We start from the raw sequence: 16,864 nt of genomic DNA on the forward strand, positions 1-16,864 counted from the left end.
TCCTCAAATTTCATTATGTCAGCAACCATAATCATTTATGTATAGAAGACTGGATCTTATTAATTTGAAGCTGACGATGATAACAATAGCATTGGCAATGAAGTGATGAGTCTTGGCTTAGTCTTTGAAATGAGAAAATTTAAGGCAATAACAGTTCATTCACTCAAAAAGCATTTATCAAACATTTACCTTTTCTGGGTCATGAGGTCCAAAACAAATAAGATATGTCCCACTCTAGCAATATCAGAGCAGGACTGAGAAAAATGGAAACTGCAGACTTCAAACATTGGCATCGTTTCATTAGAAATACATAAAGCCAAATTTTTGGCTACAAACTTTTATTCTCATGTCTTTAGAGTTTTTTTAATGAGAGATTTAATATTGCATGCATACATTTTTATTTATTTGGAATTATATCTTATTCCTGACACAACTGGAGAGCATTGGTTATTTTTACTGAGGATAAAATCATCCGTCTTATGAGGATATGGTTGCAAAATCTTTTTTTTTTTTTTTTTAATGGCCACACCCGTGGCATATGGAAGTTCCTGGGCCAGGAATTGAATCCAGGCCACAGCTGTGACCTCTGCCACAGCTATGGCAATACTGGATCCTTAACCCAGTGTACTGGGCCAGGGATGGAACCCATGTTTCCGCAGCAACCCGAGCTACTGTGATTGGATTCTTAACCCACCGTACCATGGTGGGACTCCTAGTTGCAAAATCTAAGAATATAAGAGTATGCTCATAACTTTTTTTCTAGATTTTCATTTGGGCTATATATTTCTGAGTTTTACAGAGGCTTTCTAATTTAAATTTCTATTTTTCAGTTTTCTGCATGAGACACCTGAAAAACACTTTAATATATTTTAATTAAGAAAATAAATCATTCATTCCAAGAAAAAAAGAACTTTATTTTTACATTATTTGATTTCAGAATTTCAGTGGTTGCAGCTGTTGACTGCACTCAACTCCTTGCTGACTAATATTAGGGATGGTGGAATGTTTTGAAGCTGTACCATGAAGTCACATGTAGGACACTAAATATAAGAATTACAAACTGACAGAGGTTTCTCTTTTTCTTTTTCCCCCCTCCCTCCCTCTGTCCCTTTCCTCCATTCTTCCTTCTTCCCTTTTCTTCCCTCTCTCCTTACCTTTCCCCTACCTCCCTCCTTCATTGTTTCGTCCTTTGATCTGTAATCTCCGCTTTGTACTGCAGTCTATATATTGGTTTATAGCCCATCATTTGTGCAAGTAGTTTGAGGAAGGCTAAATTAACTAGCAAGCCAGTTCCATTTTTTACAGTGGTATTTTATCATGCCCTCATAATTTGACTCTCTCCAGAAGTGTATTTGGATGGACCATTCCTTGATCAACCTCTGAGCAGTAAGAAGTACATGAATAAAAGACTGTAGTGCAGCATGTGAGTGCTCTAAAGGAGCTATGTGCAATGTGCTGTGAGATGATAGGAAAGAAGGCAATTGATCCTGAGGGAATTTGGGAAACTTCCTGTAAGAGGTATTATTTGATATTACATGGAATTGTGCAGAGGAATTTGCCAGACAGATAAGATGGGGAGGCAGGATATTCTATTCAGAAGGAGGTAGGGAGAAATGTGATTCATCCAGTCAGCATCAACAAAACAAATTAGTTAATGGAGTATTTTTGTGGAATCTTATTCTTAATTATGTATTTCTACAGCCAGAGTTTAATCTTACTTCTCCCTTATGGGGTTAAGTGAGACATACAAATGTTTGTGTTGAGACCACACTCAAAGAATGCCATACTTAGTTTCAAAGAACAAGAAAGTGCTATTTATCATCACATAATGGTGTTCACATGGGGCTGTTAATGCCAGGATGGCCTGGATGACCCTCCAGGTGACCGAAAGACATCTTGGAAATGCCAGTGGGTCATGATGGCAAGATTCTGGGGAAGCATTCTGAAATTTGGCATTCATAGATGTGTGTACTCTGATTTGTGAGATCTCTCAGGAATCCAAAGCTGCTTTATCTCTGTTGTAATATCAAATGATTTGTGCTGGGTATTATTTCAAACATTTATTCAAATATTTTGTGACACTCCCAATAATATTTATGAAAACCCACAACCATATGTGGTATTTTCTTTTAGGAGGAAGGGAGAGGTATTCTTCATGTCTATGTCAGATGCTTTCTTTCACCCAGACTATTGGTATCTAAGCCTCAACATTTTACATACCTCCCAGGTTGCATGCATTATGAATTAATTTTTTGTATAAGTGCATTTTTATATACTATTGGTTACCTACTTTTTATGTTTTTATAAATACAAACTGGAGCTCTATTCACAGAACAGGTGTGTAGGTACATAAAATTTAGGGAAAAAAGTGTTATTTATTACCATATTTCCTTTACATTATTGACGTGGAAATTGAAAATCATAAACTCAGGAGTAAAGTGATCCAAAACCATCTGAAAGAGATGAGATCCAAATGTTTTAAGGTTTTAGACTTTTATAGCTGAATGTCATCTGAGAAATGCTTTACTTCAGTCTTCAAATATCCAACATAGAAAAGTGAAGTTAAATGATGCTGTAACTTCCTCTAGATTCCTCACTTATGTAAAAATCTTGTGATTAGAATATCAGTTTACTGACTCCCAGCCTCATATTTCTTCCCCATATCTATTGTCAGGATCCCTATATGACTCTCTTTTCTTTAAATATAATCATAAAATAGGGTTTCAGAAATGCCCTCAAAAATCTCTTTGTACTCCTGTTCTTCCAATGAGTATAACCCTTATTTTCTGTACAGACTTTAAACTGTTAACTTCTAAAGACATATATTGTAATTTAGCATATAATTCAAATGTCACCCCCAAGTTGTCATCTTTTCCCTTAAATAAATGAAGGAATTATATTCTTTTTTCTTTTATATTATGATTTATTACAGGATATTGAATATAGTTCCCTGTGCTACCCAGTAGGACTTTGTTGTTTACCCATTCTATGTATAATAGTTTGGAAAGAGTTATATTCTTGAATTAAATATTATGGTATCTTGACAAAACATTACTCTGATATTACATTAAAATTCAATTAAAATGGGATATAATGTACAGAAATGATACAGGGAAGTTTGTCATCAATACAATGATTCTAAAGTAAAAGAACCTCATTACTGACCTGTTGTATATCACGGGGAACTCTACCCAATATTCTACAATAATCTATGAAGGAAAAGAATCTGAAAGAGAATGGATATGTGTACATGTATGACTGAATCACTTTGTTGTATAGCAGAAATTGTCACGACATTGTAACCCAACTATACTTCAATAAAACTTTAAAAAATGAAGAAAAAAAAGAACCTCACTACTAACCTGAAAAGAGCAGTATCATTAAAGGGTGATTATCAATTTTCTCAATTGCCAAGGATTCATGTAATCCAAATAAGTCAGATATGGTATGTTTTTTCCATAGGATTTTTGCTGTGAAAAATCAGCCAAATAGATCCCCACAATAAAAAAAAAGAAGAAGAAGAAGAAGCAAACTACTCAATGATGTAGTGCCATTAGTTCCCTACAGTTTGTAATTCAACTCACAAAAGCACTATGAACAATTTCATCTATAAAATCAGACATTCAGCAGCTAACCCAAAAGCCTGTTAGGGCTGAATTTGGGTGAATGCACACAGACAACATTACTATACATTGTTCAGTTAGTATCTACTGACACCATACTCCTTGTAGAGCACTGTAATGCAAGCTGGGTTTCAGTCTCTATTGGGCTCCATGTTGTCTTAAGCCACTCGCCACTATATCTCTCAGAGGAAGGACTTTGGAGATAGGGTGTCTGGGTTCCAATTTGGCACATGCTAGCCAAGCAACTCCTTGATAATCCTCAGTGTCTTTATGAAGGAAAATTAAAAGAATACTTATATGGTTTAGGGAAGGTGAAATAAGATAATATTCTAAATACCTAAGCATATTACCTAGAAAGTAATGTGGAATTGGACACATTTAAGCACCAAGCATTGTGATTCACTTTGGCTAAAATAAAACCATAAACCAAGTATTTTAATAATACTTAATGAGAAACCTTTAGGAGGGATAACTGTTTTTGACATAAGTGCTTTTGAGTATCTAGGATGCAGGGTTCTTCATTAATCCTTACTGAAAAGATAATAGAGAAGGTTGAAAAATATTTATGGATCAATTACCGTAAAGGCACAAGGTATAAAGAGCATTAGCCATGTACCGATCTAACTGAATCTATACATATTCTTTATCCTGCCTTCGTAAAATTGATTTGGAGGCAAGTTTGTTGCAAATGGAAGAAATTCTCTAGTAACATTCTGTTTGCATTTTCAAAGTTTTATTTTTATCCTCAGTGCAATGTAATCCTTAACCTCAAGACTATAATTACTAAGGGCTTGTTGTACATGCTTTTTTGTAGAAAAATCTTATCTGTTAGGGTATTTATTATAGAAAATTGAATTTACTCACCAATTTTTAAAGTACACAGTAGCTCTCTGATGTTTAGTTCAATATCTATGCCTGTCCTTGCTAAATGTTGTAATGCAACTACTATATTGTGGAATTGATTTACTTGTCCATCTCATAGATTTTTAATTTTTTTCCCTTTGAAACTCTTTGTGAAAATAAATTTGTAACTCAACACATTCATCTCTAAACAAATACAGAGATTCTTCTACAACGAATGGTAAGTATAAGCCAATGTTGACTTTATCTAGTAAGATTAGTCCTTTCATTATGTATTCTCTCTTCTATGGTCTGAAAACTGCTCCAAGGCTGAAAGAATAATGAAGGTGGTTTCATTTTGCTTTCTCTTAGGGGAAAACAGAGTTTAACACACCAGGGCTCAGAATTGAGTTAATTGTCCTGGCAGAAGCGGAGCCTTTGTCTTAACCCTTGTCCCTACCTTCCTAAAATAATTGCCTACAAATACGGAGGCCCTCCTTAGAATTTGGAGCTGTACATACTCTTTCTCTTTCCATTACTAAGTATTGGTGTCCTGACCCAAGCTTATGGCTGGTGTCCGACACCTGCTGAGGGGTCTCCAAGTCCCAGTGTCTGCTGGTCTGCCTGCATCTCTGAACAAGATCTTTTACAAGATTCCCTAGGCACTTGGCTGTCAAAGAAATAACCAAACATAATAAAAGCTGAGTTATTTGAAAATCAGATAAGTTGAAGAAATTTTGTAAATTGAAACATCTCCAAAATGGCAATTTCCAAATCTGAACCTAAAACTTCAGATTCTAAATCCATGACCCTCAAAAATATACCACACTGTCTAAATTAATTCTGTCTCTTTAGATATTGTGGTGTCTAAGAAAAGTATTGTAATTTATTAAAGAAATATTTTATTGTGAGTAAATACATACTGGGGAGGGAGATAACTGAAAAATATGTGTGTTATACTCATTGTTAAACTAGTATATCCAAAAAATATTTGAAATAAAATCTGTTTATTTTTACTTTCTCTGATTTAAATACTATGTTGCATATAGAAAAGTACATAAAAATACATATGCAGTGTAATAAATGATCAAAATGTAAACATCTGGTCAATAACTAGAAATTTCCAGAACATTCAGATTACAGGTACACCTCTTCAGAAAAAAAAAGAAAGATTCCAGGTGGAAGGTCCATGGTGAAAGAAGGGAGTAGGAGCAAAAAATAGTAAGTACATAGGTAGATGCACATTGACTGTGTTAAAATATTAATAATGTCTAGTGGATTTATATATAGAATTAAATGCATAGCACTAATAATTTATAAGTTGGGATGGGATAAATTAAACTCCTTGCATCACTTGGGAAGAAAGTGAAAGTATTGATTGTCCTTATTTTTAAATCAACTTTATTGTGAAATGTAATGCAATTATAGAAAAATCCATAAAACACAAATGCATAGTTTATTAGAAAATTGAAAAGGGAATACTTGTGTAGCCATCCTATTTCCCTACGAGTCACAACCACCAGAGTAAAGCTTATGATGTGTAGTGAAAGCACCTGACAATAAGTTTTCCTGATTGTAATATATGCGCCTGACTTTAAGCTTTTGATTGTGGAGGCATCCACCTCAAACATTCATCGCGAATAAACATATTGCCAGGTACACGACTAGGTGAAGAGCCAGGATGCCCCAACTATGAAGTGCCCCTTTTTAGAATGCTCTGTTTAACCTTTATCATTGACCTACTTGTTTTTCCCTGCCTGCGCTTTAATTCTCACTCCTGTGTTTTAAATTTACCAATAAAGAGTAAACCCATGAAACCCTAACTACCCCACACTAGATCCCAATAAAGGCTGAACCCAAGCCTGCATATGCTGAACTACCCTGCGCATGCGCTCTCTCTGCCTCGAGTTTTACCCTCGGCTTTACTGTGTGGCTCTAGGCATGCTGGGCATTCTCGGGGATCTGTGAGTAATAAGCCTTGTTTTTTCAAAGTTCCTTTGTCGCTGTTGCTGAGGTGCGTCTTGCAGTTATAAGAACCACAAGGGCTGGTCCAGCTAGGACATTGGCTCTGGTTGGCAAAATGTCTGTGAAAGCTCCCACAATTAGTTTGGGCCCAGCCGAGGGCCCCAGGCATTTCTAGCTGATAACATCACTATGGGCAGGCTGGGACTGATACAAAATATCCTGTCTATTATGGTACTCACTTCTTGCCTTGGTGTTACTATAACAATTAACAGTACTCAAACTTTGTGGTCAATGTTTGTAAATATTCTTTTAATGAAAATAATGTGTATTGTGCTATTGTTGGGCCAAGTGATTTACATATAATATACATGCAGACACTCATAACCAGCAGACCATGTTTGTTAATGGTGTTCAAATCTTCTATATCCTCATTGCTTTTTTTGTGTGATTATTACCAAAAGCGGAGTATGCTAAAATCTCCCACACCTATGAGGTTTATCCATTTCTTATTATAATTTTGTGTATTTTGCCTGTGTATGTGTGCTGAGGCTATGCTGTTGTTTTCTCTCTTCCTGATGAATCATTCATCTTTTTAGATTCTCTTTCTCTCTTTGTAATGCTTTTTTTTCCTCAGTAAATCTACAGTAAGACTGTTTATGGCTATGTGTAATTGATTTTTTTCCTTTCTCTTGTCTCTCTGCTCAGCATCAAGATGAATCCTCTGGGTATAAGTTAGTCCTGGTTTTCTCTAGTACTAGGGATATGGCCCTTTTGATAACAGACCTTGAGCTTTGGCTTCTGTGTTCCCCTTTTCTTCCCCTGTTCCCTCATCCCTACCCAAATCCCAAAATGAAGTCATGGAAACCTCTCAAGGTTGAGGGAGTGGTGAGGTGAGACTAATTGCTTTGCTTTCTGCTAGACTCCCTGTGTTCTAACTTTATAGTACATCCTTGGCTTGGGATTTTTCCATCATCACACCTGCTCTTTGGTGTTCTTAAAGTGATGTTTAGTAAATTTTATCCAATGTTTTAAGTTATTTTACCAGGAGAGTTCATCTAAACAATTTAGCTCACCTTAATCAGAAATTAAAATTCAACAAATACAACATTTTAGCACAAAAGTTAACTGCATTTCCAAAGAATTTTAGAACTCTAACATAATATTCTTGATATCTAAAGCTTTTGAATGTAATAGTTGAGCTACTTGAGCAAAGAGAATGTTTATTGAGTTCCAGAAGCTCTGCTTTGAATACTAAAAGGTGGGACCCAAAGTGCTGAACCATTTGAAAGAACCCATAATAATCAAAGAGTTGGTTTTTCCTTACACTAGGACTGCAGCTCAGTGGGAGAGAATGGAGAACTGGGGGAGGAGAGAAAAAGAATCACTGATGTGCATTCTACAGAAAGGGATACTGTTAGGTAGAGCCAAAGAGTTTCCAATTTATGATAAAATAAGATCAGACATGATTTATTCCCACTTCCCATTTGCAATTTCAAGAGTGCAGCATGCCAACATCTGCATAGTAAAAATGGCCAAAGGGAAGCTGTAATTGTAAAGCAGCTCTGACTGTCCCAAGTTGCTTGCATCCCCAAATTCCTTGCAGTATAGTTGGCTGTCTGAGAGTAAGGGAGATTTTGAACATCCACATTCCTAGTGTCTCTGGAAGGAAACATTTGGAGGAAGTCTCAATGGATTTGAAGGAATTCAGTGTGTAGATAAGGAGGATGACATATCTTGCATAGATCTGGCATCAGAGAGCAATCAACAAGATGGGATGAATGACAAACCAGAGGCATCTCGGCCAAGGCCGTTGAGGGCAGAAAGTGGTTCTGGACCAAACACAAACCCTTAGGTGACAATGTGAAATACTCAACCAACCACAATATATGTAGCCCAGAGGAAAACAGATGGTGAAGACGAAAATCTAGGATTTCCCTCCTAAATAATACTGAGAAAAATCTAGAAATTGCTAAATTTACCATAAATGCTCAATTTATATATCATTTGCTCTACAAATTGGAAAATAGTAAAAATTGGTACTTTGGTAACACAGTTTATATCTTTGCACCAAATGTGATGAGTACTAATTGTAGTTACCTAAGTGGGGGGCTTGTGTGAGATTCCAAAAATTTTTCATGTATATAGAGATAAAATTTACATGACAGAAAATTTATCATATTAAAGTGAATGATTAAGTGATATTTAATATGTTCACTATTCACAAAGTTATGCAGCCGTTTCTCTCTAGTTCCAAAACATTTTAATCATCTGCAAAGGAAACTCTGTAGCCATTCAGCAGGTACTTACCACTTCCCTCTTTTACTATCCCAGGCAAATACCAATCTGCTTCCTGTCTCTATGATAAACCTGTTCTGATTTTTTTCTTGTAAATAGAATGGTATACTATATGACCTTTTGTGTATGGCTTCTGTCATTTAACATAATGCTTTTGTGGTTCATCTGTGTTGGAGCATGTATTAGTATTTCAGTCTTTTTTACAGCTAAGTAATATTCCATTGTGTACATAGGTTAATCCATTTATCTCTTGATAAACATTTTGGCTGTTTTCACATTTGGTTATTGTAAATAATTCTGCTATGGACATGTAAATACATGCATTTGAGTATTAGCTTTCAATTCTCTTGGGTATATACATATCTAGTAATGGAATTGTTGGGTATATGGCAAGTCTGTGTTTCAATTTTTGATCTGTCTTCCATAATGCTGAACAATGTTACATTCTCACTAGCAATGTACAAAGGTTCTAGTTTCTTTTTATACATGCAAACACTGATTACTTTATATTTTGTTGATTACAGCCATTCTAGTGTGTGTGGTCTCACCTTGTTTTTTTTGTTTGTTTTGTCTTTTTGCCTTTTCTAGGGCTGCTCTGGGGGTATATGGAGGTTCCCAGGCTAGGGGTCTAATCGGACCTGTAGCTGCTGGCCTATGCCACAGCCACAGCAACGTGGGATCCAAGCTGCGTCTGCAACCTACACCACAGCTCATAGCAACTCCGGATCCTTAACCCACTGAGCAAGGCCAAGGATCAAACCCACAATCTCATGGTTCCTAGTCGGATTCGTTAACCACTGAGCCACAAAGGGAACTCCTCACTTTGTTGTTTTATTCGCATTTCTGTAATGACTGAAAATGTTGACCATCTTTTCATGTGTATGTCCATTTGTATAACTTCTTTGGAGTCATATCTATTCAAGTATTTCAGCTTTTTTTAAAATTAGGTTGTTTGACTTTGTTGTGTAAGAATTCTTTATTCTGAATACTTAATTCTTATAAGATATGTAGTTGGAAAATATCCCCTTCTATTTTGTAAGTTTTCTTTTCACTCTTTTTTAAAAAAGTCTTGACCCTTTTTTATTATAGTTGATTTACAGTGTTGTGCCAGTTTCTGCTGTATAGAGAAATGAATCAGTCATACATATATATATATATATATACATTCTTTTTTTATATTATTTTCCATCATGGTCTACCCCAGGAGATTGGATAGAGTTCCCTGTGCTATACAGTAGGACTTTGTTGTTTATCCATTCTAAATGTAATAGATGGCATCTTTTTTCACATTCTTGATAATGTAAGATTTTAACTTTGATGAAGTCTGCTTTATCTATTTTGTTGGCCATGCATTTAGGATCTTATCCAGGAATACATTAGCAAATCCAAGGTCATGAAATTTATTCCTATGTTTCTTTGTAATGACTTCATAGTTTTAGAGTTTGCATTTATATCTTTTGTTTATTTTTAGTTAATTTTTGTACAGGAGCTGAAGGTTCCAAATTAACTTTCATATATTGGGACCCAGGTTATGCTAGCAGCATATGTTGAAGAGGATAATCTTTCTACTCTGGACAGTGTTTTGGAGTGAATCGTATTCCCCCACAATTTATGTGTTCAAGCCCTAAAGCCTACTATAACTCTATTTGGAGATAGGCTTTTAAAGAGGGGTAAATGAGGTTGAATGAGGTCATAAGTGTGAAACCCTAATCCAATCTGTCTGGTATCTTTTTAAAAGGAAAAGGGGGCACCAGGGATGTAAGCACACAAAAGAAAATGCTCTGTGAGGACACAGCAAGAAGACAGCCATCTTCAAGCTAAGGAGAATGGCCTCAGGAGAAATCAATTCTCATGGCACCTTGATCTTGGACATCTGTCCTCTACAACTATGAGAATCAAATCATTGTTTTTTAAGCCCTTCATGTCTGTACTACTTTGTCATGGCAGCCCCAGCTGACAAAGACAGATGGTCTTGGCATCATTACAAAAAAAATTCAGGAGTTCCCGTCGTGGCGCAGTGGTTAACGAATCCGACTAGGAACCATGAGGTTGCGGGTTCGGTCCCTGCCCTTGCTCAGTGGGTTAATGATCCAGCGTTGCCGTGAGCTGTGGTGTAGGTTGCAGACATGGCTCGGATCCCGCGTTGCTGTGGCTCTGGCGTAGGCCAGTGGCTACAGCTCCGATTCGACCCCTAGCCTGGGAACCTCCATATGCCACGGGAGCGGCCCAAAGAAATAGCAAAAATACAAAAAAAAAAAAAAATTCAGTTGACTTTAGATGTATAGGTTTATTTCTGGACTCTAAGTTCTATTCCTTTGGTCTTTATTCCAGTAGCACACTGTCAGAAATATTGTAGCTTTTTAGCTAGTTTTGAAATCAGTAAGTTTAAGTCCTTTAACTTTGTTACTTTTTTCAAGATTGTTTTGGCTATTTGGAGTGCCATGCAACTCCATTCAAGTTTAAGGATTGACTTTTCCATTTCTACAAAAAAAAAAAAAAAAAAAGAAAGAAAGAAACTTTTTTAGTAAGAACATTGAATTTGTGGACTACAAACACAAAAAAAAACGTTTAACTATATAAACTGTTCTGCATAAAGTAGTCACTATTTGGAGGTACTAAATTCTGGATAGAAAATTAACATATTTGGAGTTCCCGTTGTGGCGCAGTGGTTAACGAATCCGACTAGGAACCATGAGGTTTCGGGTTCGATCCCTGGCCTCGCTCAGTGGGTTAAGGATCCGGCGTTGCCATGAGCTGTGGTGTAGGTTCCAGATGCGGCTCAGATCCTGTGTTGCTGTGCCTCTGGTGTAGGCCAGCAGCTACAGGTCCGATTAGACCCCTAGCCTCCATATGCCAAGGGAGCGGCTCTAGAAAAGGCAAAAAGACAAAAGAAAAAAAAAAGAAAAGAAAAGAAAGAAAAAAAGAAGAAAAAAAATTAATGTATTCATCAAAGAGTAGAAGCATCTGATAATAAGTAACTAATTTAATCAGGAAAGCAAAATTGTCCTAGGTATAGTCTCTAACTACAGAAGGGCTAAGATGTCCTTATCTTTTTGCCTCTGTAACTGAACTAAAATTAGATGTTGAGCATCCATTCCAGCTCAGTAGTGAAAAATGTAATCTTTTAAATTGAACATAAATTTTAGTTTGAAACTCCATCTCTTTTAGGGTAGCACTCTCCTAGTTGAAGAAATTCCTGTTTCTCCTCTCCTTCTATTTGCCCTGAAGTTGATCTGTGTTTCAAGGGGATTTATAAATAAGCAGGTACTTGGGGAATATATGTAATTTATTATGTATAGCTTAACATTGGAACCAACTAAACACTGGCTTTGGCTGAAATGAATAATCCAAAGTGGTATTACTGGTTGACATCGATCCACTGCCTTTGTGGGTCAAACATCCAAGACCCTCCGCTCTGTGGTGCCCAATTTATTGCAGATCAATTTTTTATTCATTTTGCGGCCTAACCAAGTATCCAGTATACTTTTAGCCATTTTTATGTCCCACTGAAGGGTTTAAGCCATTTTGGGATGTTCCTCCACCCACTGCATTGAGAATATACACTTATAACTTGTTACTCTAAATTGAGGTGCCAATGTAGCCATGGAACTTCTCTATGGACCTCTCACTAACGTCTCTTTTGTTTGGGTCCCACTAACCCTAAGCCTTAGGAAACAGGCTAGGAACATTTAATCCACAATTTAACTTCCCTGATCAATTCTTCCAATTATTTTTCTTTCCCTAAAGCAAAAGCACAAATTCCTTATCAGGACAAGCTAGGAAACTGTTCTCACATCCTTTTACAACCCTTTGAGTAGAATATATATAGCATAAACTCTAGGTCTGCTTCTTTCAAGGCTGAGTTTATTGGAATGCCAGGTTTTCCTAACTCAGGTATCCTGCCAGTTTATCTACTCAGAAGCTCACTTCTTTTTTCTCATCTGGGTTAGCCTTTCTCTGGATCAAGTAATACCGATGACCCAATAGGTGAAGAAGGATCCTGGAATTATCAAGAAAATGAGAAGGAAAAGCCTTGATTATTATCAAACTATTGTCTCCTGCCACACCTGCAAATGAAAATTTGTGGCTAATGAGAGGACTGGATTTGGGATAACATTTTATTAGAGTATTTATATTCGTGTATTTTCTTTTGAGAAAACTGAATTTCTGATATGTTAAATGACTTGCCTGAGAACCCAGTGATAATAGCAACTCTGGGTACAGAAAACAAAGATTTTTCTATTGCTAGAAGCTCTGGAACTGGAGCAGGAGAAATGGAAAGGGACTTTAGGCTAGTTCAGTAACAATTATTTGCACACATGGATTAGAATTTTTGAAAAATATATATGAAACTCCAATAGCAAGCATGCAGATTGAGCATGTTGTATGTTCCATAACCCTGTATTTAAAAAAATCTCAGTTCCCATCGTGGTGCAGCAGAAATGAATCTGACTAGGAACCATGAGGTTGTGGGTTCCATCCCTGGCTCTGCTCAGGGGTTAAGGATCTGGCGTTGCCATGAGCTGTGGTGTACGTCACAGATGCAGCTTGGATCCTACATTGCTGTGGCTCTGGCATAGGCTGGCAGCTACAGCTCCGATTCAACCCCTAGCCTGGTAACATCCACATGCCACGAGAGTGGCCCTAAAAAGCCTAAATAAATAAATAAATAAATAAAAATAAAAAAATAAGTTAAAAAATCTCCTCAGATAATTTCTATGCTTTATAAAATAAACAAAGCCAAAGAGCACGTGTAATGCACCTCTAGTCTACCTCCAATGTTTCCTTCCCTGGGCATCCTTGCAGCAGTTCTTTGCCAGTCTCTTCCAGCTCCCACAGACCAAATGGGAGGCAGCCAAGGTAGGCATCAGCCCTGATGTATGCACAGCTTTAGACAGTGGTTTTAACACTTTTGTGTGCTTTAGGATCATCTAAGACGCTTGTTAAAAATGCAGTTGTCAGGTGCCACCTCCAAATTGCCTGAACTGCTTTATGGATGCTTGATAATGGGTAATTAATAACTGGATATATCCTAGAATTTGATTCAAAGCCAACTTTTAGTATAATTTGCAAGTGATGCTTTAGGGCTTTTTCAGCTCCTACCCCACTCAAACCTTTGGCTGCTCTTACTGTGTATCTACCATAAACGAGTTAATAGCTGTGAGTGAAGATGTTGGTTTAGGTGGTAGGGTTTATTTACCCAAGCATTTGCCTCTAGTATTTGAACTTTGCTTCCTTTTGGAGGATGCAAAACAGTCTGTCTCCTGGTTTTGGCTTTGGAATATAGTCTGGCAGAGAGTAGGAAGTGAGCAAGCTTGTCCATTGGAGGATTTGGCAGGATGGCATGTAAAAACATGTCCCAAAGTGTTTCTGAGCCTGCTCCTGGAAGCATGAACCGTTCTTCCAAGCCTGCAAAATGAGCTTGGTGGTGTTTGCTCAGTGGAGAGTTTGAAATCACTGAATTTGCTGATTGGATAAATGTCTGTTTGGAGACTGGAGAAGGCCTTCCAAGCATAAACTGTCTCTCAGTAATTCTCAGAAAGCACAGATGGTGAGAAAGTTTGGGGCTCAAAAGCTCTGGCATCCCAGAGGTTGGTATAGGGTTTAATTACTTTGCAGGTAAAACAGGGAACAGATGTATACCACCAGGTCCAGCAGTAGGGTGAACCTTGGTATTGGCCCAAACCATCTCTTCCTGGCTCCTTGTTTGGATCCCTGTGAATACAGGGACAGGAGGCCAAAAATCTGTGTGGTGAGCTTCATAACCTGTTTGGCCAGATGACACAGGTGAGAACCATTAGGAGAAATGTCTGTGTCGCAGTCGTTACAGGGATAGCCTCCGGAGGCCCAGCAATCTGTGTGTCTGTGTGTATGTTATGTATGCATTTGTGTGTGTGTGTGTTCAGGAGTCTTAAGGATTATTTTTCTTTCATTTTGGAAGTAAGGATTTTTTATTTTTTATTTATGTTTTTAATATTTTATTGTAGTTGATTTACATTGTTCTCTCAATTTATGCTGTACAGCCAAAGTGACCCAGTTATACATATATACACATTCTTTTCCTCATATTATCCTCCATCATGTTCCATCACAAGTGATTAGATAGAGTTCCCTGTGCTATACAGCAGGATCATCTCATTGCTTATCCACTCCAAATGCTACCTACAGTTTGCATCTACCAGCCCCAAACTCCCAGTCCATCCCACTCCCTTCCCCTCCCTTTTGGCGAGCACAAGTCTGTTCTCCATGTCCATGAGTTTGTTTGTTTTCTGTAGATGGGTTCATTTGTGCCATATATTAGATACCAGATATGTGATATCATATGGCATTTGTCTTTCTCTTTCTGACTTACTTCACTTAGTATGAGATTCTCTATTTTCATCCATGTTGCTGCAAATGACATTATTTTGTCTGTTTATGGCTGAGTAGTATTCCATTGTGTATATGTACCATATCTTCTTAACCCATTGACCTCTTGATGGACATTTAGATTGTTTCTGTGTCTTGGCTATTGTGAATAGTGCTGTAATGAACATAGGGGTGCATGTGTCTTTTTGAATGAAAGTTTCTCCAGATAAATGCCCAGGAGTGGGATTGTTTGATCATATGTAGTTCTATATTTAGTTTTCTGAAGTACTTCCATATTGTTTTCCATAGTTGTTGTACCAATTTACATTCCCACCAACAGTTTTCTCCACACCCTCTCCAGCATTTGTTATTTGTAAATTTAGTAATGATGGTCATTCTGATCACTGTGAAGTGGTACCTCATTCTAGTTTGGATTTGTATTTCCTTAATAATTATTGATTTTTGAGCAATTTTTCATATACCTGTTGGCCACCTTGATCTTCTTTGGAGAAATATCTATTCAGGTCTTCTCCCCATTTTTCAATTGGGTTGTTTGTTTTTTTGCTGTTGAGTTGTGTGGGTTGTTTGTATATTTTGGAGAGTACGCCCTTGTCAGTTGCATCGTTTGAAATAATTTCCTCCCATTACATAGGCTGTCTTTTTTTTTACGGTTTCCTTTGCTATGCAAAAGCTTGTCAGTTTGATTAGGTCCCACTGGTTTATTTTTGTTTTTATTTCTTTTGCTTAAGAAGACTGACCTAAGAAAACGTTTCTAAGGTTGATGTCAGAGAGTATTTTGCCTATGTTCTCTTCTAGGAGTTTGATAGTGTCTTGTCTTATATTTAAGTCTTTAAGCCATTTTGAGTTTATTTTTGATCATGGCATAAGGGTGTGTTCCAGTTTCATTGATTTACATGCACTTGTCCAGTTTCTCCAGCAACACTTGCTGAAAAAGACTGTCTTTTTACCATTTTATATTCTTGCCTCCTTTGTCAAAGATGAATTGACCATAGGTGTCTGGGTTTATTTCTGGGTTCTCTGTTCTGTTCCATTGGTCCATATGTCTGTTTTGGTACCAGTACCACACTGTCTTGATGCCTGTGGCTTTGTAATATTGCCTGAAGTCTGGTTTTTGTTCCTCAGGATTGCTTTGGCAATACTGTGTCTTTTGTGGTTCCATATAAATTGTTGGATTGTTTGTTCTAGTTCTGTGAAAAATGTCATGGGTAATTTCATAGGGAGTACATTGAATCTGTAGATTGCTCAAAAGTTTCTTTGAATAAGGCATCTTCTGTGAATTTTTTCTTTATGGCTTTTGGATATTGTGTTTTGCTTCAAAAATAAATATGTGCTTAATACATATATTCACATGAAAGTATGATACATAAAATAGAATGTTACACATTAATATGTTAATAGTGGTTACATCTAAAGCTAGAAATATAGGGGGAAGCATAAAGAGAGATATTTAAGATAGCTTTCTGTATGATTGTGAGGCAATATGTAGATATTTTATAAAATACTGTATCTATGGATTAGTCATATAAGAAAAACCTTTAAAAGCTAGCTGAAAAAAAAATCAATCTTTCCTTTCACATTTTCTTTTTTTCCACTATAATTATTTTCCCCTCATAACTACAATGAAATTGATCTTGCCAATATTTATTAATGATCTCCTAATTCTCAGTGCAGTCACACAGTTTTCATAGTTCCTGACCTTATTCTCTATTTGACAGCAGAATCCATTCCCTCTTGAATGTTATTGACCTTGAGTTCTTGGTACTATTTTATTC

At 36.8% G+C, this 16,864-nt stretch overlaps 1 protein-coding gene across 1 annotated transcript in view; it reads left to right on the top strand.

The window, feature by feature from the left end:
* The window catches only part of LOC100623332 (melanoma-associated antigen B16-like), a 742,359-nt gene that overhangs the window by 228,283 nt on the left and 497,212 nt on the right, over nt 1-16,864 (top strand).

The sequence above is a fragment of the Sus scrofa genome, chromosome X (assembly GCF_054392235.1).
Source record: "Sus scrofa isolate SSC_HxYL_T2T_F1_AM1 chromosome X, Sscrofa_HxYL_maternal_Yorkshire_Landrace_v2.0, whole genome shotgun sequence".
NCBI lineage: Eukaryota > Metazoa > Chordata > Mammalia > Artiodactyla > Suidae > Sus > Sus scrofa.